The 23,830-nt window shown below is 40.5% G+C and overlaps 1 protein-coding gene across 4 annotated transcripts in view; it reads right to left on the bottom strand.

The window, feature by feature from the left end:
• Positions 1 to 23,830, bottom strand: part of htr2cl1 (5-hydroxytryptamine (serotonin) receptor 2C, G protein-coupled-like 1) — a 206,221-nt gene that overhangs the window by 40,174 nt on the left and 142,217 nt on the right. For 2 of the 4 annotated variants that reach the window (XM_040012525.1, XM_040012521.1), the window contains one exon: positions 8,495 to 8,670. The gene's annotated coding sequence lies outside the window, so the exon portion shown is untranslated. The remainder of the gene's footprint in view (positions 1 to 8,494; positions 8,671 to 23,830) is intronic. The other 2 variants (XM_040012524.1, XM_040012522.1) reach the window with 2 other exon arrangements.

The following is a 23,830-nucleotide window of genomic DNA, read 5'->3' as shown; positions in this document are numbered from 1 at the left end:
AGTTGCCATGGCTTATAAAACACTTCTTTCTGGTTGCCATGGTGACACTTGCTTTTTTCTACAGAACATACGTGCTTTTGGGACAAAACATATTTCCCACTGAATTGCATGACTTACAAATTTGTGCTTACTGACAAAAGTGTAGTTCTTTCATTTTTTTTGGTGACTATTTCACAAACTCCTGAGACTGAGCTGGGCTGAAGTCACCTCTTTGAAAGTGACACAAATAATTCCTTGTAATTTCGTATATCTCTATGGGAAACATGCACTTGCTATTTCACAGGTGTTTGGATGCTGCAAAGAACTAAAACAGGAACAGGAACATGTCTCACTCTTTTTACGTGTGGTTGCCTTTCATCATACCAGAGCATGACTGCCTGTGAGGTTCAGTTAGGTTTTGCTGTGCTTCATCCAAATACCAGTATTACTGAGGACCCTCTAAACATTTGGAGTGAGCTATAGAGCCTAAAGCGTTGGCACAGTGCTCACTACAGTCCAGCTGCACCAGTTAGTGCTCTTTTTGTTTAAATACATTCCTCCCTCAAGTTTGTGCTCTATAAGGAAACTTTCTGCATGCAAGTGCAATAAGGACAGGTGCAAAGATCTTCATACCTTTAAGTCTCTAAATTGACATTCTACCTCTTTAATAAGGGATTGCTTTTTTTTAGCCCTAAATGAGGGCTTAGTGCTGGGACATACGGTTAGGTCTCAGTCACGAAGACCTAGAGACCCACCGGTTTGCAGTTCCCTGTGCAGCCAGCAGTCACTAGACTGTTTGGTAAGTGGTTGCTTGCAGTCAGTAGATGAAATTGATAGCAAAGAGGTATTTAGTCTTGCACCAAAAACCTCCTTGGCTTGCCAACTGCTGAGCAGTAGTGAAACTGTGAAGCGTGAAACCGGAAACAGCCGGCAACCTTCACCAATTATTTGGGGAAAACAATTTTTTGGTAGCAAATGGAGGTTGCGGTGGTGTTGCTGACTGGTCTCTAGGTCTATGTGACTAAAGTCTGAGAAAATCTGCCCCAAAGCGTTGGGTTTGTTGCGTTTCCAAAGAGAAACGTTATCACAAATTTTAATACTGGTGGGACAGTGAGGCATCGATGCCCAAGAACACCTTGTAACACCCATAATGGCAGTATTTGATGTCCTGGGGTTATAACACATTAGAAAGGAGCACTCTTTCCTCTCTCTCTTACACACACACTTTTTTATAATGGGACTGAAAAAAACGAAAAAAGAAAGAAAAGGACATAACACATCCGAGTTCATGAGTCCATTTTCTTTGTGGTGTATTTGGGGTCATTTTGGAACATACTCTACTTTCACATGCCTTTGAGCAATTTAAATTATTTAACACAGATATTTTCAGAGCTTGGGCACAGGTAGCTTTCACACCAGATACCATATCCAGTCTTCCCAGATGGCTAGGGCTCAGTATGCTGACATGCGGTAACCACACAGCTCAGGCAATCTAGACTTTTGAGGGTCAAACATGCTCTACCACAGTGCACATCATCTGTCATTTATCCCTGTCATGTAAATGAGTTTATCTCATTTATTCATTTTTGGTAAACCGAATGAGTTTCCAGTGTAACAAAACTCTGACACATAATGTCTCACAAAACCACAAAGTGGAATCATTGCATTTTTGCTACAGCAGATGTTTGTGTTGGCTCTCAGTCATCCGGGTCACGGTCGACTGGACCTCTTAGAACTGAAGAAGCCTCTTGGATGGGAAGTGAAACACCTTCAAGAAATTGAAAGAAGTCCAGTCGCTTTCTTGGAGATAGTCCAAACTGTTACTTCAGTATTTTGTTTTGTTTAGAGATGTACTACATGCTACACTTATGTAGCTAACATATTAACTAAATATGTCAAAACGCTAGCTATCAAATGGCAAGGTGTAATTAAGTGTATAAACATTGCATTTCGTTTTTCAGGCGGCTGATGAAATGTAACAACATCATAATATGACATAATTCAGCTTTTGTGGATATGAATTAAAGGTTGTTGTGTGCTGTTGTGATATTAAAACGATGCAAGGCTTTTATACGGAGCATAAATTAGGTGCCATTTAGCCCATTGGTAGGTGGGTGCTAGGCAACATAATGACTTTGCTCAACTCCTGAATAACTTCCATGGTTTTGTGATCACAGCTAAGCTAATGAAACAACCAAAGTTAGGTTTCGGATTTTGAGTTTAGAAAATGAATATACGGTTGTTTGAAGCATAACAATGAAGGATGTTATCTGTTTTCTGGGGAGGATAGATTTTATATATGATACCAATATTAATGACTGCCTCTCCCATCAGACCAAATCATAACGTAATCTCACCACCATTCAGCTCCTGGTAGGGCTTTAGCCTGGACTATGGGGCCATATTTTATAGATTTGAAGAGCAAGACCAGGAAGACCACATTATAGAGGAGGCTACTACAATTTATTGATTATTTCTCAGGACAACACAAATCCAATGAAAGTGCTGAGCTTGTCTTTTCTTGACTAAACCAAATAAACAAATAAAGGTAAACAGCATCGTAATAACGTGCGCTTTAAAATTCTACCCTTGGAAAATGAAAAAGGCAACACAGAAAAACCAACGCAACTCTAAATCGAGTCGAGGGAAGAACTATACGTGTGATTACGGATTGTGTGTGAGTGCGTTTGTCACCAGCGCGCTGCTTTGTGTGTAACGGACAAGCTGCTTCCTATCGCCTCCTCTATCAGCATAGTTCACAGGAAACTAAACAGCACTGCAGGCAAGCCATTTAACTGGCCTGACAAAGCAGTAATATGTCACAGAGAGAGGGAGAAGACGACGAAGAGAGGGGAGGAGGAAGAGGAGAGGAGGAGGGAAGTTGGACAAAGCAGTGATTGGGGAGATAAAGGAAAAGTGATTGAAAGGAGAGGAAAGAGATAAAAGAGATGAGAAAGCGAGGGAGGAGAGACGCGCACGAAACCATGAGTCAAGCCGAATGAAGCCAATTTCTCGACTCCACACGACAGTAACTTGTTATTCTACCAGTGATTATCTTTTTATCTGGCAACTCGAGTGAAAGCACACAGTTCATTAGTTTCAAACCAAAGATGAGATGCGGGTCTCAGCTAACCAATCACATCACATGTAGATTAGGCTTATATTTGGTGTTGTGACTGCAGAACGCATTCCGGCCCACATCCTGGAGAGAGTTACGCAGACACGGCTGGGGACTCGCAGAGTCGTGGCACAGACGCCGCCGCGGTCGCTGGCGCTTTCCACCGTGGGGAAAATAAAACTGCCGCTGCACTTCTGTTTGTTTAAGCCATTTCTGCTGTGCGAGATAAAACAGCAGAGGGGGGAAAGCAAAATGATTTTCTTCTTATTAGTGTGCCCTACAAAGCAAACACTAACTGCCTTTTTTGTTTGGTTTAAGGCTTAACATTTAAGCGTTTATGTTTCCCTAACAATAAACAGTGTCAGCTATGTATTTACCAGCTATATGCTGGTGAATGCCAACTTCTGTGGCAACATTTTGTACTGGGGCAGCAGCAGATGGTTCGTCTTCCCTCTTTTCTCCGCTCACAGGTCTACTTTTATTTGCTTTGCAGGATAAAAATAAGAGTAGAGAATAGTTCCTGCTGCCTTTAAAGGACATCGGATTATTTTGGTGCTGTTGTGAAGTAATTGTAACCAAAGCTATTGTTCCTCCTACTTCCTGGCTACTTTAATCCTTGGAGGGTTAAGTTGCCAGAAATGAGAAGTACCCTGACCTTCTTTTTAATAACTGGAAGACTCAAAATGGTTTCAAAATATGCTGACACACACAGCCTTCCCATATGGAAAAGAAATAGAAAAAATTTATAAAAGACTTGCATCAAATGTGGCCTACTTCATATAGTGAATCATATAAGGCTTATATGAGTTACTCATGAAAGTGGCCACTTTCATATATTGTTTTAGGAAGTATCCAAAACATATAAGTTTCATTATATAATTTTTCAAGGGATCTTACATCTGTTTTCACTCTTGTATGCTTTTCATACAAGTTTCACACAAGACAGATACAAACTTTATAAGATTTATATATATATATCTTTTACTGTAATGGATGCTATCTTGTGTTTTGAATGTGGAAAGAAAACCTCAGGAACAAGCCTCGTTTCTCCAGACTAATAAATGTAATAAATGAGAGACAGCACTGAAATAAAATAACTTTTTGCAGAGTTTTTATGGAAAAACTCCAGGATAAACCTGTGTCAATTTTAAAAAATGATCTCAGTTTAGCGTTGTTTGAGCTGTAGCCTTGGCAGCATAAAACTGTAATCCAGAAAAATGGAGTCTAGGATTGGAGGGATGTTTGAATGCACTTTGCAGAAGATTTTAATTAGATTTTTTTACATGTTCTTTTTCTTATTAAATTACGGATTTACTTTGCTAAAATTAGAAGTTCAAAAATAGATAAAAAATACCAGATGGCAGATTAAGTGAACCCCCCCAACATCTGCTGTCTGGATGTTTGTGAGGAACCTTGGAGTCATTTTTAAGCAGAGCTTTTCCATTAACCTGCACGTTATACATTTAACTGAGACTGCCTGTTTTAATAAGCACAGAAATTATTATAACCTGTAAGTACTTATTACTATTTTAAAAATTTCCTGAAAAGCTTTTGGATTTTCCAAAACGTGACAGGAAGAACACTGAAAACTGCCACCTTGTTAAATCCAGAACTGAAATGAAAAATCGTATTCCTCACATTCAATGTCCTGCACGATCAGGCCCCATCATAACTTCAAAATGTCACATAACCCCAACACTCAGCCTTGTGTGTTCTGTTAGGGTTTGCTTGAGTTTGCTTGAGTTTCTAAAAGTTGATTGGGAGGCAAAGCCTTCAGCGTTTTGGACTAGCTGCAGTCGGCCAATTAATGTAGCGGTAATACCAGAATAGAGGCTATTACAGAAGTCGAGACGAGATGAGATGAAGGCATGGATCGCTTTCTCAAAATCTCTGAAGCCACTACTGTATGACATTAATGATAAATATCAATCGGCCTTTAAACAACACCACAGCACTGAATCAGCACTGCTCCGAGTTTTTAATGACCTTTTACTAATGGCTGACAATGGACGCCCCTCTGTCCTAGTGCTATTGGATCTTTCATCGGCATTTGACATGGTTGACCATAACATACTATTGGCGAGACTAGAGCACACTGTAGGCATCAAGGGCGCTGCCTTGGATTGGTTTAAATCTTACCTCTCCGATCGGCTCTCTTCGGTTCACTTGGCCACCTCCTCCTCCTCCGCTATACCTGTTTGCTGTGGTGTCCCCCCAGGATCTGTGTTAGGCCCTACCCTGTTCTCACTGTATATGCTTCCTTTAAGTGTCATTTTTGAGAAATACCACATTGCCTTTCACTATTATGCCGATGACATCCAGATCTATTTTGAGCTGAATGATGATCTAGCTATGTCCGTGAGTAACTTTCGAGAGTGCATGTGTGAGGTCAAGCAATGGCTTCTGGCAAATTTTCTTATCCTTAACGATAAGAAAACTGAAATTATGATCTTTGGCAGTGACGCTCTTCGTGCCAAACTTCATGATGCTTTTGGTTTTCTCACTAGTTCTTTCCCTGACACTGTTAGGAATCTGGGTGTGCTACTTGACAGCTCATTTAAACTTGATAAACAAGTATCTGCTGTCGTCAGATCTAGTTTCTACCAACTTCGCCTTATTTCCAAGGCAAAACACTACATCCCGCACAATGATTTGGAAAAGCTTATCCATGCCTTTGTAACGTCAAGACTAGATTACTGTAATTCACTTTATTATGGTCTCCACTCTACCCTTTTACATAGATTACAGACAGTCCAGAATGCCGCTGCACGCATTCTAACTAAAACTAAGAAGTTTGCTCACATCACTCCCGTCCTTGCTGATCTGCACTGGTTGCCTGTGAAATTTCGTATTCAATTTAAAATTCTGTTGTTTACTTTTAAAATTACTAATAACACAGGGTCAAGTTATCTTAAGGAACTCTTAAATTCATATCTTCCTACGAGGGCCTTAAGATCTTCCTCACAGTCATTGTTGGTTCAGCCCAGATCTCGCTTGAAGTCTAGAGGTGATCGAGCGTTTGCTCTAGCTGCACCTGAGCTGTGGAACAATCTCCCGATTGGCATCCGGGCGTCTGATTCTATTCAATCTTTTAAATCACAGCTTAAAACATATTTGTTTGAACTTGCTTTTTCTACTAGTTAAATTCTCGCCTTGCTTCTAGTGAGTTATTCTATTAATGTGTCTGGTTGTTTTGCGTTGTCCTGCGCTGTCAATGTTTTCTATCACTGTGTTTGATGGTACAGCTTTACTCTGCTATAGCTGTGTGCTATAGTTTATTCTTATTAGTGGTCTTTACCTGTGAACATAATCTCACACTTATATGACTCTGACGTTATAGTGCTAATTATTTTTATTATTTTATTGTTGCGTTGTCTATGTTCTCTATCACTGTGTATGGATGGTTACAGTTCTACTTTGCTATAGCTGTGTGCTATAGATTATTCCTATTAGTGGTTTTTACCTGTGAACATAATCCCACACTTATATGACTCCGATGTTTTAGTGTAAATCATTTTATTGTTTTATTGTTTTATGTAAAGCACTTTGGCATGCCCCTGGCTTTTAATGTGCTCTATAAATAAAGATTGTTGTTGTTGTTGTTGTTGACTTGATGCGTCAAGCTAAAGCAGAGATGAGTCACCTCAGTTCTTCAGACTGAAGAATTCGCTTGGATAAGTGACGAAACATTTCTCCCACTAAAACATTACATCCAGATTAACAGCATCAACTTTTTGGGACTGCTGTATGGCATTCGATTTTATTCTTACTGTCCCAGCTTGTGTTTCACCCTTAGTCTATGTAGTGGAATTACGTTGTTGCCCCTCCCTGAGCCTTCCTATCAATAAAAGGGAGTTCTTCCTTCCCACCATTGCCAAGTGTGGCTCATAGGAAGCTGATTGTTGATTGTTGTCGTTCAATGTGTCGTGATCTGCAGGGAATGCAGATCACGTGTTGTAAACTGGAGCCAAAAGCAAAAGGTTGATGATAAAGTACAAAATAAAGACAAGGAAAGAATACAAGAGGAAACGGAAAAGCCAGTTGCAAAACTGAAACCAAAACTGGAAAAAAAATTGGAGAAAATGAACACCTGAGAACACGAGGGAAAGGTGACTGAGACACAAGTGGAGACGCAGCAGAACTGCATTAAACCAAGGAAGCAAAACAAACCACAATGCACACGAGGTAAGAGATCACCAAAATAAAACAGGAAGCATGACCGCTGAGACTGAGCTAAACAAACACGAATGCACGATGGACCACATACAGGGGACGCTAGGAAGAACATACAGAGACAAGACTAAGATGAACACGGGAGGGGACTAACTAAGAGCTAGAAACATCAATAACTAAACAATTAAACACTGAAAATACTAAACTACAAGAGATGTAACAGGAGTTCTCGAATAATACATGAAAAGGAAACTTAACAACCTAAAGATATTTAAACAGAACCTGAAAAATCAAACACCAAAAAACTTTATTTGAAGTTGTAGAGTCTGATGGTGTGTCCTGACACTGCATATATAAAAGTGAATGAACAGTTAAAGAATTGCTTTTGCACGAGTGTCCCAGGACAACAGGAAGCAGCACTCATCTGCCATGTTGTTTTTAGAATCAGAGGAAACCTGTGAATGGGTCCACAGCTTTCCACAGGTGGTTCTGTGAATGCAGACTCTACACAGGGATTTACTGAAGCTTGAACCCAGGAACATCTTGCTTTAAACGGTACTAATCACTGAGCCACCGTGCGTGAAATTACAGTGCAAACAACTATGCCTTAGTTGCTACTGAGAAAACCTCCCGATGCTTTAGCACAGTTGAGCTTTATCTGGCAGACGTTACTGTTCTTAGAGGTCGATCATAAACCATCACAGTTTGAGACCTGCACAACCATTAGATCAGATTCTGTGGTTTTTAATGGCTTTTTGTATTTTGCCTACATTCCTGCTCAAAACAAATTGCCGTTCATTAAACATTTTATGTGCACTTCAAGGGCAGACGTTTTTTTTTTTTGCTTCCCGGAACGAGCACGAACATAGTGAGAATTTAAAACAGAAGAAGTTAAATGAGTTGACTGTGTGTTAGGTCACTCTTGTGCTGTAGGAACACATCTTCTTCATCCACAAATTTAAAGCCAAATCAACAAAACTGGGAGAGTTTTTGCCACAAAAGCACAGAAGCGCTGCATCGCAACTACAACTTTAAAGCGGGTTTATTGAGAAATATTGAGCAGTCTGAGCTGTGCAGGTGGAGGTGTGTGTGTGTTTTTTCAGTGTGGTAAAGGTACAGAGGAAGAAGAAAGAAGAAAGAAATGAAGCTGCAGAAACAATGGGGAGAAAAGCGAGAATGTAAAGACAGAGAGCAAGAGCAGCATCGGTAAGTCCGGTCACTTACTTCTACCTCACCTCCCAATCGATGTGCTTGACCTTTTCTGTTCTCTCGGTTATCAGCAGTGGCGAGTCTCTCCGTCGTCGCCTCTCTCTTTGGCTCTCCCTCCTGCTGTACCAAAACCTCTGTCATCTGTCACTCCACGCCTCCGGAGCGAGGGATCAGCAGCATCATCCATCTGCCTGCAGTGAAAGAGGGAGGAAAAGGGCAAAAAAAAGGAAGAGAAAAACGAGCTATTGACTTTTTGATGCTCATTTGTAAAACATTTCAGTTCAAAACAGAGGTAAAAGTGAGTGAAAACACAAAACCACACTAACTCCTACACACACCCACACTCCAGCAGCAACACCACAACTGAATGTACCATTAATCGTCGGTTCTTTCATCCAGCAGAAGCACAGTGGCACTGAATAAAGACTTCTATTATTTTTAGGAGCTAGAAACATCAGAAAAGCAGGAAAAGGCACTTAGCTCAATATGTGTTGTGTAGTATGTTATGTGGAATAAATTGCAAACATGGTACAGAGCATCAATTTGAACTGTGTGAAATAAGATAAATCCTATTTAGGGCTCTCTGTTTGCCTGTGTTACTAATGTTGCTGTTCAGTACGTGAGGATATTAAACAAACTCATTTTATGTCGTTAGCCTCATACGACTCACATTGATCAATGACTGGTGGGCCGGACCAGGGGAACTCCCCTTTCTGTCAGTAAAAGAAGTTTGTCTACACATTTAATCCCTGAGATATCTTAGTATAAGAAAAATAAGCGCAGGTTCAACAGTACATTTTAGTTTTTCTACATATTAAAGAAATACTGCTGTAGTAAATGAAGAAACTGCTGATTGCTCATTTGCCAAATGGTCCTGTAATTATAAAACTGAAAATCTCTGTTCTGTTATTTGTTTTTTGTTGACCCACTATAAAAAAAACAAAAAAAAAAACAGAAATTAACAGAAAACTAAACCTTCTGCTATCTGAAAATCTTCTTAAAATATATTTAAAAGTTTGGAGTCTTTGCCAGGACAGTTATGGCCCTCAGGCCTTATGTTTGACACCAAAAATGCAATCAATACAATTCAGTTTTATTTACATGGTGCCAAAGCAAAACAGTGTTTATAGGACATTATATTCCTTATACATGTTCAGTGGTATTTTCTGATTCATGTCATTTGTCACGTATCTTTAAAAAATATGTTTGTTGTTATGAATATTTTCAGGAAAGAATTGTTTAATGTGAAACACACGGGGCCCACAAGTTGAAGTTGAAAAAGTATGTGTTGAAGAACTTTTTATCACAGATTTCTTTTATTTTATTGATTTCTTTTCTTACTACGTTTTCTAGACGGCAAAAAAATAAATATTTATGAGTTTTTAGAGTTAGAAGAAGTTTTCTTCTTAGGGTTTCTGAGCTCAGCCAGATAAGTCGAGGCTCTCAGTCAGTCAGGAGGGGTCCTCTGCACAATCAGGCACGACTGGGACACCAAGTGGGTGCCTCCTAGGTTAGGTGTTTCCAGCATTTTGTACTGGGAGGAGGCCCCAAGGTAAACCCAGGGCGCACTGGAGAGGTTTGATGTCTCGACAGGCTCGGGAATGCCCTGGTTCTCCTCCCGGAAGAGATGGACGAGGTGGGTGGTAGGTCCAGGTGTCTCTGCTTAAACTGCGGCCCCCATGATCCGAACCCAGATAAGTAACGCAAATTAAATGGATGGATAAAGCTGCAATTTTTAACCAACCACCCACAATATAAAGCACATTGAGGAGACTGTGGTTGTGATTCGGCGCCATATAGATAAACTGAATTAAACTGAACACATTAAGAAGACAATAACTCACACTTAGTAGAGTTTTTTCAAAGCTGGATGGGAAAAAGTGACAAAAATCCAACAATTTCTCAAACTAAGTTAGGAGAAATTCAGATATGGTACTTTGTTCTTTCTTGATGAAATTTTGGTTGATCATTTGGTTAAAACTGCCACCTAAGCCTCACTGAAACACAGTGAAATAAGTGATGACTTCAAGGTGTTCAAATCACATTACTACCAAACAGCACCCAGGCCTGTGTACAGGCAGGTTCCTCATGTGTAACAGTGACGCTATTTGATGCAGCTCTGACACAAAAATCAAATGTCGTGCTCCATGTGGCATGCGTTGGATGGATATGGATTGTGTTTAAATGTCACACGGGTCATTTCCATCAGTGTGGTCACTAAGCCACGAGGCCACATAATGGACTGGACAGATGGAGCAAAGTTACAACAATAAGACAGCCTGGCTGGAGTCAGTCTGCCAGGTGGGTTAAATAACAGAAAGAGACGCTGAAAGAGTTAGAAGCCAAAGAAACCCACTGTTAAAAGCTAACATTGAAAAGCTACCCTGAAAGAAGATGACTGTGCGTGGTGTTGCAGTTTAAGGAATATAAAGCCAATACATTATCTTGAAACGGGAGGTTCTGCATTGCTCGATTTCTCTTGACGAAGCACCTGGATTAGCGTGTTTTCTGTCAGTAAAGAAGAGTGGAGAGGATAAGCTAAATATCGTACTTGGCAGACAAATTAACGGCACATTCAACACTCCAAACAGAAATCCTGACACTCTGCAATAATTAAACATTTAAAGAGGATCCAAAAAGGCAGTTATCTCACAGCGAGCCAAGCTTATATAAAAGCCTATCCTTCACAGCTCAAAGTGTTACAGAAGGGAGGGACAAGAATGGGGAAAAAAAGTCATAATTAAGTCTGTAATATAATCCTGAAACACCTAAATCCCACAGAAAATTATTTTTCTTACAGGTCTATTTCCTTTGACTCCATTATACCATATGTACATGTGCTTATAGCCTTGGGAGTCTTATTTTAAAGCAAATACATTCAAATATATGCGGGAACAGGAAACCAACACGCTCGAGGCATGAGACCCGAAGTGGCACGAGTGACATTTGGGATGAATTCACAGAGCGCCTACTAACCACAGCAACAGCTGGTAAAAGTGACACACAGACATCAACAGATGCCATTTTGGCAGAGCTGAACAAAACAGACTGGAAACGTGAAGGATCCAAAGCCAGCTTTATGATGGAGCTCCTCTGATGTTTGGGGAAAGGGAAGCATAGTGACCTCTAAGAAAAGTACTGACAAAACTGCTCATCCTCTCTATAATGCCTGATTTATGCTTCTATGCCGTAACCTTCAACGCCTTTCAGTCGTTGACGTGAAACATAGCTCTGCTTCTCGGGAGGTTATGGCATAGAGTTAAAAGGGGTTTCCAGTTACATCGTAGGTCATGACGTAGATTTCCTGCTGAAGCATAATTCACCCATAAGGCTGCTTCACCACAGCAGACCAATACAGCTTGCATGGAGAAGCTAATTTTCCACTCTGAGAAAAACCTGTTGGTTCAGTTCACGTCTCATAGAGAGAATGCACAAGTGAGTGGAAGGATGGCGCACTTAGGAGACTCTCCTATAGATGTCTATTTGACTTTAATGCCTTGCTTTCATTCAGTAATTACTATGGACAACATAGTAAAAGTGCAAGGTTGTATCTTCACCACCAGTCTTGAGCTGCTCGTAGATTTACCTGGTAGAAATTCAAAGAAGCTTGTGTAACAGTGTTAGGGTAATACCGAGGGTAGTTCAAGAGATATATCGATAAAACTCAGAAACGACATAAAATTCTCAGGTGGAGGTAGCAACGAAGTGCAATGATGTTGTGAAACCTGGCATGCCCCACTGAATGTATTCACATTATGGTGGTGAAAGTGCAATGATTCATATTTCATGTAGCTGTAATTTCAGATGTTCCCACAGTAAGTTGTGCAGCAGCTGAGTTTAATGAAAAAATCTGGAGAGAGGTCAGAAGAGCGCAACAGAAGGGAACGAGCAGTAAAGGGAAAGTGCTGAACCCTCTTCAAATCAGATCCTCTCATTGATGGGACTTTGTAGGTGGTAATCACTCCCATTGAGATCACCAGCGGGAGACCTGCTGTACCTACTAGCAGGCAATTAACTGCCCAATTCTAATCAGTGATAAACAGACTATAACCCAGATTACATGGAAGGCCTCCAACATTTGTGTGCATGCAAAACCTCTGAATGACTTTCGGCATAGTTAGGTGCAGTTCAGACAGTTTAACGGTGTTTTCAGTGCATACCTTCTTAGAAGATAATGGTCGAGTTGCTATGTTCTTTGTGCAGATTTTTGCTGCTTTTTCAACATGAAGCAACAGGCAGTGTTATTTATATAGTGCTAAATCCCAACAGGAAATGCCTCAAGGTGTTTTATATTATAAGGTAAAGACCCTACAATAACAATCATAATGTAATCTGCTCTGGAGTAACCAATCTCTTACTTTCAGCTTTTCAGAAATTATTTTTTTGATCTAACCTTCATCCCCTCTTACTGGTGTTCTTTTGGCAGCATTCCTTTTCTTGTGCAGTTGTATAAGTAATATACTACTATTATTAGCTCAAAGCTAAGCACGCTGGAAAACATTTGGTTGGTTTACATGCAGAGCCGATGATGACTCCTTCTGATTCTGGAGTAAGATCTGTATTATCTCTCTAGTGGATTGAAAGAGTGCTGTAAATATCTTTTTTTAATCCATGAACTCAAACATGATGTGTAGTGTAAGGGTACTGTTAGAATGTTCCGATTGTTCAAATATGTTACTTGCTTTAGTTGTTTATAATGTGTGCCCAAATCTCTGCGGCAGGAATGAAGCTGGATGCGACCACTATTCTGCGTTCTCCAGCATACTTTGCTGTTCTAACATGCTTCCATGGCTGCAGCTCCCTAGCTGCCAGCCACACATACCCACAACTACAACATGACAGTCTTAACCCGGCGAGGCATGATTGCAGATGCCCTGCAGGCAGTGTTGCCAACTCCTCAGTAAGGAAAATCGCTATTGGCTGTCCTAAAAGTCGCTAGAAGTCGCTAAATGACGTCATCGCCTAATTTGCATAATTGGTCATGCTAATGTAATTGTAACCTACGTTGTTGGAGAGAGAAATAACATCGTGGAAGAGACATAGAGTGAGTAAAAAAACGTCTTAAACGAATTTAGAATTTATTTAGAACTACAAATTAAATTTCTTTTAGCAATTATTATTTTTTAATGTCACAATTCCAACCCTGCTCCTTTATCCGGGCCTGGACTGGCAAAAGTGACCCGAGATTGGCACTCTGGTGGAGTTACTGTGTGTGTTTATAAGTAGTTTTAAAGCTTGTGATCCACAAAACAGCATAACAGTAAAAGAAGAACTGACTGCGTTACAGTCAGTGCGGGAGCAGCGGCTTTGCTCATAAGCGATTCATTTACAGTTTGGACGCACAGGTGTGAACATCTCCTGCCCTGATAGCAGCTGGGGGAGGACTATCCTCTGCCCGTGAGCGCTTTGGCACGGGTGAGGTGCCCACGACAGCACCGCTGCTTGTTGAGAGTGAAAGTGATACGCGCTTTCACGTCAAAAAGTCGTCATAAATAAGTCTCCAATAATACCAGAAAACGTCACCAGATTTGTCGCTAGTCGCTTTTTTAGAAAAAAAGTCGCTACGGGGCTCTGAAAACTCGCTAAATATAGCGACAAAGTCGCTAAGTTGGCAACACTGCCTGCAGGTGCGTTCACCTACCCTGCAGTGGCACCGCCGACCATGCCCCACCACAATCTCCAGTGATACATAATACTGGAAGAGTAATTCCGTTTTTACAACACAAGAGTGACTATCTCCTAAAATGAGGTGTACAAAACAAGTAACGATTAGTGCTGTTAGCGTTAATCTCGTTAAATTGACGTTAACGCCATAACCACATTAACGCGGCAAACCTCCGTTAGCAAGTTAACGCGGCTTGCCCCCTGTGAGGGCTGCACGGTTAGCTCGTTAAAGCGTTGCAGCCCCTCGCATGGGTCGAGCCACGTTAATTCGCTAACGGAGATTTGCCATAATGAGATTAACGCTGACAGCACTAGTAACAATGTCTTTATATTTGCAGGTAAGGAAATACAAAATATAGATTGACCTTGATCCACAGGGTTGAAGAGAAAGTAGGACAGTTGGCCAATAATCTCCATTATGTGTGTTTAGTCTGTAGCAGTGAAGCTAACTATTAGCAGCTAAAGCTAATTCACTAGTCCATTTGGAGACCTTGTGGCACTGTGGTGATTTTATACACAAACCTATCTGTAATCACAGTGAATTGAGATTTGGACTCACAGTATCTTTGGTTGATGTTGATTTCATTTATGCTACTGTAAGAAGTATGTGCTGTTTAGCATTAGACATCTAACCTCTCTAGCATTTGAAACCTAGCATGCCGAGCTAGTCTCAAGACAAAAGTATACAAAATGATGTACTATGTCTTTATACTTACAGATCATATTGTAAAGGCAGACTCATAAAGCCACGCTGGTGAGAAATTAAATTTAATCTAAGTGTGCAACAGTCGGTCAAAACTGCCCCACCCGGCGTGTCAATGGATCAACATCTTGCGCATAATGGTGAGAAGGTGAAGACAGCATCTTGTATAATGGTGATTCCAGGGGTCACCATTATACATAAGATGTCGATCTCTTTGGAGTTTTGACCTACGCAGGACGCATTCAGATTGTGAAGGGGTGAGAGTCGCATAACTGAAAGCTGTCAGTTATGCGACAGAACAGTTCACATCCCATCGGGATCTTCGTTTAACCCCTGGGGATTATAATCTTTGGGTATTCCCACTGCTGAACTATCTGCTCCAAAATAAAGTGTAATATTATGCATTGCTGCATAAGCCTGTTAGTCGGCACAGGATTACTACTGACAACAACAGCTGTTAAATGAGTTAATAACAGAGGCCGAAGGCTGAAAGAGTCAAAAACAGAAAAATGTATTCTCTGCTGCTAATGACTGAAAGGCCATTAACAAAGAATTGCGCCGCTAATGTAAAACCACATAATCCTTCCATCTGTGTGTCTGTGTGTCAGAGAGAGAGAAGGGATAGGGGGAGAGGGGATTTCTGAATGGGTGTGGGCATACTGATGCGTCAAAAGCATTGCTGTGCAGTGTGTAAAACCAGGCAGACAGATAACACACTGCAGCTCACTCCGGCAAACAACATAGAGCAGAACAGAGCGCTCCTTAAATCGGTCGAGACTTTACGATTATACGTGGCAAACATACTCAGCTGTGTGAAAAAAGCCAGAGAAGAAAAGAAAGCCCAGCATTTGGACACTACAGAGAAAAGAGAAAGCTGCAGAGTGCCATAAACCAGATTCAAAGCATAGGGAAGACAGATATTAGAAAGAAAAAACCAACGGGACGGTACCAGCGGCTCACTATGACAAAATGTTAACTACCAACTTATTTTAAAAGAGAAGGAGATGAAGGAGAGGAAGGAGGAAATAAGTGAGGAATGAAACAGAGAGGAAAGAGTAGCTTCCTCACACTTTGGTTCTTTTAATAAACTCATGAAATGCACCTGAAACAGTTTTATGGCATAATCTTTATTACCAAATGGAGTTTTCATTATACTTGCCATAAAACTCGTAAATTCCTCTGCCCTGCACGCTTCTTTTTCTCTTTTTTCGGTCCAACCTTTCGACCCGGCAGCTAAGTTGAGTCCAGAGTGTTTTCCCTTGCAGTGTTTCCAAGGTTGAGACTGACCTTCGACCCTTTTAGTTTTTAGATGAAGACTCCTCGAGGTGCTCGGTAAAAATGGATGTCTGAACAGCAGCACTCGCCTGCTGAAGAACAGCCTGTAATATGATCAAACTCTTGAGGACAGCTAGCACAGTTATACCTTACTTCTTTGCTTGCAGGGCAGCTGATGTGTTCATAACAAACTGAAAATGTCCATATTACCAAATGAGCCAGTCTTTACCCTACACTGTGGGCGGATTTCCATCTGCCGTCCCCGTTCAGTTATGAGAACAGCAAGTTGAAGCCTTCGTGTTATTTTTTATTACATTTAAAACACAAATCATAGAGGAGATCAGTGAAGAGAAGAAGTTAACCTACACACGGATTTGACTGTTAAAATACAACCAATGCACACAGTCAATACCCCGTACAGCATCAACAAGCTCTTCCAAGTTTGTGTGCTTTATCCTTCTGACCAGATGGAGCTGTCTGCACCATCTCGTCAACATCCTTCTGCTTATCACCACACCACACACTCTATCTACTAAACTTAAACCGATTCTGAAGTATGACTTCACTAACTTACCTACACAAGGCATTTTATAGAGGGCCTTAATTTAAGTGCTTAATAAATAACATATTTATTTTCTTAATGTGCCCCTAATACAAATAAAAGTGCAACTTGAGGCTCGATATCTGGTCCCAGAACACTTTAGTATCCAGACTGGAGGAGCCGGGATCCAAAACCACTGATTAATGGACATCCCACAAAAGCTCCCAGGCCTCAGCTGCCCCCTGAAAAAGCTCTAAAAGTTATACGCTCATTGTAGAATTTATTTTGTGCTTTGAGGGGGAACAGAAAGACAAATGTGGCACAGATGAAAGAAAATGAAGATGTGAATGAAGAAAAGGTAGGAAAAAACTGGAAAAAGGAATCCAGAGTGGGGAAAACGAGCTGATAGGCAGGTTAAAGAACATATCACCATAGTATTTACTTCCCCATATTGGGCAGTGTCAGCACGAACTTGTGCACTGCATTTTATGAGCGCATACTTCAACTGAAGGAGGAGAGAGTGGGGGAAAGAACAGAATACAGAGCGAACGAATCAACGCCCCACTGAAAGAGGTGAATTCATGATCAAAACAGAAGGAGGCAGAAGACTGATTACAACTGAACTTTAGAAATGTCAAGAAAGAAAATGCCATATTCATATCCACAAAAAGGTCAATAAATCAATGAAAAGACTTTCTAAATACTAGACACTTTCAATAATCTCTCTTATAAGGATTTAAGATCATGTGATGTGTTATACGTAATCTAGGTGGTGACTGCAACAACATGTAAGAAATCAGGACAGAAAATGCTGTAGCAGAACCTTTAGGCATCCACTTGCTTTGATCCATAGTTTAGTTGCACTTTAATTTTGATTGAATGTGTGATTTACGCATATATGTCTTCTTAATGGCAAAAAAAGCTCTGCCTGAAGTGAATATAAATGCTGTTTTTACCATTTGGAGGAAATTGGACCTCATGTTGCCTCACTGCTTTTCTAAAGTGAGACGTTATGACTAATAATGGGAATCCAGGTTAAAGCCCAGAGACAGTTTCAAGCCTGCGTTGGTGGCAGATTTATATTCCCAAAGCATCTTAATAGAAATATTATATGTCATGTGAACATGAGCCAAATGCTTTATGATAGTAAAAAAACTTCTTGCAGTTGTGTGACAGATAATTTGCCTCCCCAGGAAAACCTGCTAACGCGGGTTAATGATCGAAATGATGGGAGTGTCCTCCTGTAAAAAAGGAGGCGGTGAACGATGCTGGCAGCAAAGTATCTAACTGTTTCTTTATAAAGACTTTTTTTGTGTCTGTCTTCATCTCTCTCATCATGAGGAACTGCGTTCCGAAGACAGTCACCCACCACTCTGTTAGGTACACATTCAACTGCTCATTAATACAAACATCACGTGACAGCATTTAGGTGTGTAGTCGTGTTCAAGAAGACCTGCTGAAGCTCAAACTGAGCATCAGAATGAGGAAGAAAGGTGATTTAAGTGACACTGAATGTGGCATGGTTGTTGGTACCAATGGACTGGTTTGAATATTTTGCAAACTGCTGATGATCTGCTGGGATTTTCCCACACAACCAACACAAACCTTGAAGCAGATCGGCCACGGCAGCAGAAGACCACACCAGAGTGGTACCTGAAACTGAGGCTATAATTAACCCGAACTGTACAACAGAGAAAATCATTTCTTGGTTGGATGATTTACTGGGCGATCGTGGCTCAAGAGTTGGGAGTTCGCATTGTAATCAGAAGGTTGCCGGTTCGAGCCCCGGCTTGGACAGTCTCGGTCATTGTGTCCTTGGGCAAGACACTTCACCCGTTGCCTACTGGTGGTGGTCAGAGGGCCCGGTGGCGCCAGTGTCCGGCAGCCTCGCCTCTGTCAGTGCGCCCCAGGGTGGCTGTGGCTACAATGTAGCTTGCCGTGAATGTGTGTCTGAATGGGTGGATGACTGGTTGTGTAAAGTGCTTTGGGGTCCTTAGGGACTAGAAAAGCGCTATACAAATACAGGCCATTTACTGCATTCAGTTTAAAGGGTCAGAACTTGATGTAAATAACACAAAACATGGAGCCATCCTGTCTCATATCAGCGGTTCAGGTTGTTTGTATGTGGGGTATTTTCTTAGCACAGCTCTCAGTACCAACTAATCTCCATGTGAACCCCACGGCCTACCAGAGCATTGTTGTTGACCATCTCCATCCCTTTATGACCACAATGTGACATCTTCTGATGACTACTTCCATAAGGATAACACACCATGTCTCAAAGCTCAAATAATCTCAAACTGGTTTCCTGAACATTACAGTAGGTTCACTGTACTCAAACGGCCTCCACAGTCGGCAGATCTCAGTGCAATCGAGCAACTTTGGGATGTAATTGAACAGGAGATTATCATCATGTATAGCCGACAAATCTACAGCAACTGTGTGATGCTGCCATATCAGTGTGGACCAAAATCTCTGAGGAATGTTTCCAGCACTGTCATGAATCTGTGTCTCAAATAATTAAAGCAGCTCTGAAGTCAAAATGGGGCCCAACCCAGTACTAGTAAGGTGTAACTAATACAGTGGTTGGTGTGTTGCAAATTAGAAAACAACCATAAAACTTATCACGAACTATTGGAAATAGTTTGAGATCATTTACGTACATAAAAGAACAAATAGATTCCCATTAACATGCAGTTGCTGGTTTGTGGATTGCTCCATTTAAAAAAAGATATTACTGGATAATGATCAGAGGTCCATCAATGCCTCCATCTGCCGTCCCCATCAATGCTGCCGGGTAGCTATGAAGATGTACTGGAGATTTATTCGTGGTTGTACATTGTATGTTATTTCCCATATTTTTGGGATGCATAAAGACCGTTTCATATAAAGCTAGCAAATAAATGTATTGCAGTAAAAAGTAGTTTTTTATACTTGAACGCAGTAGTAAGTAGCAGAAACTGTAAAAGAGGAATAGTAACACAAGACTGTAGTAAAGATAATTAAGTAAATGTAATTTGTCATCTTGTCAAATGTGTTGTATGATAGAAAAATGAAGTGATTGCACAGGTGCTAAGAACTGCAGTTCTTCTAAAGGCCTGTAGAGGGTGGCACCAAATTCTGCTTCCACTCCTATGTTATGAAGTCCAATATTACAGCATTACAAAGCATATTTGCAGCTTGGTACAAAAATGGTTTTGCTCTCCATGGAGAAGTTCCCCTTCAACTGTATAGATTAGTTTTTTATAACCCATCCATCTGGATACTGAACTGGAGGTCATGGCCAGTTTGACTGACAGGTGGTCCAACAGAGGGAGCTGAGTGGCGTCTGCTTGGCGTCACTTCTGCTATAAATGGAGCGAGTGAACTCAACCTCAGCACCCAGTGAACCGCTGGAGCGCCAAGACCAAAATCATAACTGACATATATCTGACAAAAAATAGGGGCTACAGATTTGGTAAAGATGAATTCTAGTATTTCTTTATTCTGTTGATACTGATACAGATACTGTACTTGTATCTGTGTGTTTCACACATAAATTTTATGAATGGAGATTTGCCAGTTTAGCTTGTTAGCGTTAGCTGATGATTTTGCACCTAAAGCTATTATTCAAATACAAGGACTGAAGGATCCCAAAAACAAAAAAGGTACTTTAAAACCAGCCACGGATGCCACAGAGCCTGTACTGTGCGCACTCTCACCTTCACAGTAGCTGCCTGTGACTTTCTCTTTTCTTTGAGAATAAAGTTTCTTTTCATAATAAAACAGCTGATCTAGCCCTTCAGTATAACTCTGATTAAAAGTTATGACATTCCAGCAAAACAAAAGCTGTGTGGTTGTTTGAGCGCGTGCACGAAACTGCTTCAGCTCTAAGTCGACTCTTTAGTAAGTTTTTTGTTTGTCTTAGACTGTGTGTGTGTGTGTGTGTGTGTGTGTGTGTGTGTGTGTGTGTGATGCTGTCAAAAATTCCATTAAAGCACAGCTGATGTGTCAACAGCAACGCCATAAAGCACAGCAATTGGTGCTCTGGGTGAGCCTTGAAATGGAGGCAATCAAAAAAGAAATTTTACCCACTCAAATAGGTTTTAGAAATGGGCTTCCTCCTTGATTTATGTCCTGCTCAGCCAATGTTCCTCTTAACTACAGAGTCTTCAAGTAAAAGAGACCTAGAGGTTGTCCTTAAGAGCATATTGGTCTTTCTGCTGACCCAAACGTTGGCTGGCTTGCTATATTTTTCTGGTAACTGGCTGCTTGAGGCATCAGATCTTTTGTAAGTTAAAATCTGTGGCTGGCTTTCAAACGTATTCATATTACAAGCAGAAATTTTCTCAAACTTATTGGATTTGTGTAATTGAAGTCTAGAATCGGTCAAAAGATTGTAGAACTAAACATTATTAAATACTGGTAAAGTCTCAACTAACATGCATTCCTGCCTGTTGGTGCATAGCTGTTGAAACACGACCTTGTTGTTCAGTGACTAATACTTCATTTGATAACTTAAATGATTAGTTTTACATTTTTTGTGCGATGTGAAAAGCTGGCAAAGAATTAAACAACTCTGCAGTAACATTCAGTGTTACAGCATTTTTTATTTTATGGCCAAAACTTAAATATTTTGATTCAGCCTTACTACCTCAATCATCCACCTGTATGCCCACAATCTGCAGCCAGTGGGCATAATGCACCTAACCACTTCTTTCAGTGTCAGAAAAAATGAGCTGCATAAGGTTAAAATGGTCAATACTGTTTCTGCCGCCTGTTACAATACAGCTCATCTTTTCTGCAACGATATATATCATCAGTGAGTAACATATTTACAAAACTTGCATGAATGGCTCCAGTGTTGCATACAAGTGACAAACTATGTAGACAGCAACTGCTTCTCTAGAAATAAAGGGGGTAAGTATGGTTGTGGCAAATGGCTATCCCTCCCCTTCCGCCTAAGCCTAATTCTGCTGGAGGTTTCTTCCTGTTAAATGGGAGTTTTTCCTTCCCCCTTTTGCCAAATCCTTACTCAGTGGGGGTTCATCTGATTTTTGGAGTTCCCTGTAATATTGTAGGCTCTTTATCTTACAATATAAAGCACCTTGAGGCGACTGCTGTTGTCATTTGGCTCTATATAAATCAAATTTAATTCAGTTGAATGGTGCTGATAATCAAATGGACTTGATTAACTGATCATCAGCAAGTGTGACCACCTCTATAAAAGAAGAAGTTCTCACAATGTGTTTGGTTGAAGCATTCAGATGTGTTCATAAAATGTCAAATTCAACCCGAGGTCAGACTGTGCAATGTTCAGACAAACTGCAAAAAAACCCTAAGAGCCACATCTCAGACTCTACAGGCCTTCGCATACTAAATGTTAAAGTTCATGTCAGTACAATTAAAAAGAATGAACAAGCCTCTTCTAAAAAGACAATGACAGAACAGTGTTTCTGGAACAATGTCCTTTGGACAGATTAGCCCAGGCACAGCAAATCACCCCTCCACCACCTCACATCAACTTGAAGCGTGGAGGGGTGATGATTTGGGTTTTCTCTACAGCGACAGGACCTGGGCACCTTGGAGTCATTGAGTTGCCCATGAATACCTCTGTATACCAAAGTATATTAGAGCCAAATGTAAGGCATCTGTCTGACAGCTAAAGCTTGGCTGAAACTGGGTCATTCAATAGGACAATGATTCCAAGCACAGCAGCAGATCAAAAACAGAATGGTTGAAAAAGAAAAGAATCAAAGTGCTGCACTGGTCCAGTCAAAGTCCAGACCTCAACCTGACTTAAATGCTGTGGTGGGACCTTAAGAGAGCTGTGTATAAACGAATCCCTGCACATATCAATGAACTGAAGCAACATTGTAAAGAAAAGTCGGCCAAAATTCCTCCACAACGATGTGACAGACTCATCAGGCCATACAGAAAACGAATACTTCAAGCAATTACTGCTAAAGGTGGTTCTACTCACTCACAGGGCGTACCTGCTTTTAACAGGAGTGTATAAAGTCTTATATACACTTTCTTTTTCACATGGCTGCATTGTAAATTAATTCTTATTTTTGAGTGGCATTCGAAGACATCAAATAATTTCTATTAGGGCTTTGCACAACTGCAATTTGAACACGTTTTAAGCGGGAATCAAGACATAGTGTCTTTAAAAAACCTGTGTGGCATCTTCAAGCTTCCTACTTACATTAGTTTCAAACAAAGGTTTAATATTTTATTCATTCATTATTTATGCATTCATTTTTGTGTTGTCATTTGTTTTATTTGCAGCTATTTATCAAACTCTGTGTTCAAAATAAAATACACTGACAGATCTATCAGTACATATCCGGTTCTGGGAAAGTAATAAAGGAAGCGTTCCCTGAGGGAACTATATAGTGAGAAACAGAAAATAAAAGATGCTGTTGGACAAGTTGATTTCACACCAGAAAGATCACGAGAAATGAGAGACTGAAAGAAACAATGAAGGTGTGAGACTGAAGGTAAAATACGATGTGTGTTTTGTGTGTCTGTGTGCTTGATATATCCAGTCAGTAAGTCTGTTATATTTGTACTGGGTGGATTGTGAACACTTTAGGGTATCTGATAGTTGACAAACAGAACCAGTAATGCTGGAGAAAAATACAAAAATCATATTTTATTTTTCAGACCATAAGGCGCATTAAGCGAAACAAAACAGTCAGATAAGTCTAACTTTACTCAACTCATTCTTCTTGCTTCCTCCACTTCTGTACCATTGATTCACTAGTGTTGAATTCTCTGGCAGCTGCTCTATTCCCATGTTGTTGCAGTATATTAATGACTAACCTCGTATTGTGGATGGATTATCTCAGTTGTTCTCCTGACTGAAGTTTGGTCCATTTAACATTTAAAGCACTGGGAACCTTCACGTTAACTTTTATCGAGTGGAAAAAACGTTAGCGTTTACCCTCCAGCTTTGCTGTGCTTATGTTACGCTAACATAGCTGTGTCGCTAGCAATCATGTAGCACATTATTATATACCTGCTAGTCCAACTTCATTAACCCTGAAGTCACTGCTGTTTAGTTTTCTGTCTTCATTTATGTTGGAAGTGATAGCAGAGCTGTACATTTTAATTTTTTCAGAAACCTCTCTGTGAGAACATGCTATACTAGTGAGCTAACTTCCTGCTAACTTGTAACTCTGTT

The sequence above is a fragment of the Simochromis diagramma genome, unplaced genomic scaffold, assembly GCF_900408965.1.
Source record: "Simochromis diagramma unplaced genomic scaffold, fSimDia1.1 OVJJ01000612.1, whole genome shotgun sequence".
Taxonomy (NCBI): domain Eukaryota; kingdom Metazoa; phylum Chordata; class Actinopteri; order Cichliformes; family Cichlidae; genus Simochromis; species Simochromis diagramma.
This window is presented reverse-complemented; position numbering and strand designations above follow the sequence as displayed.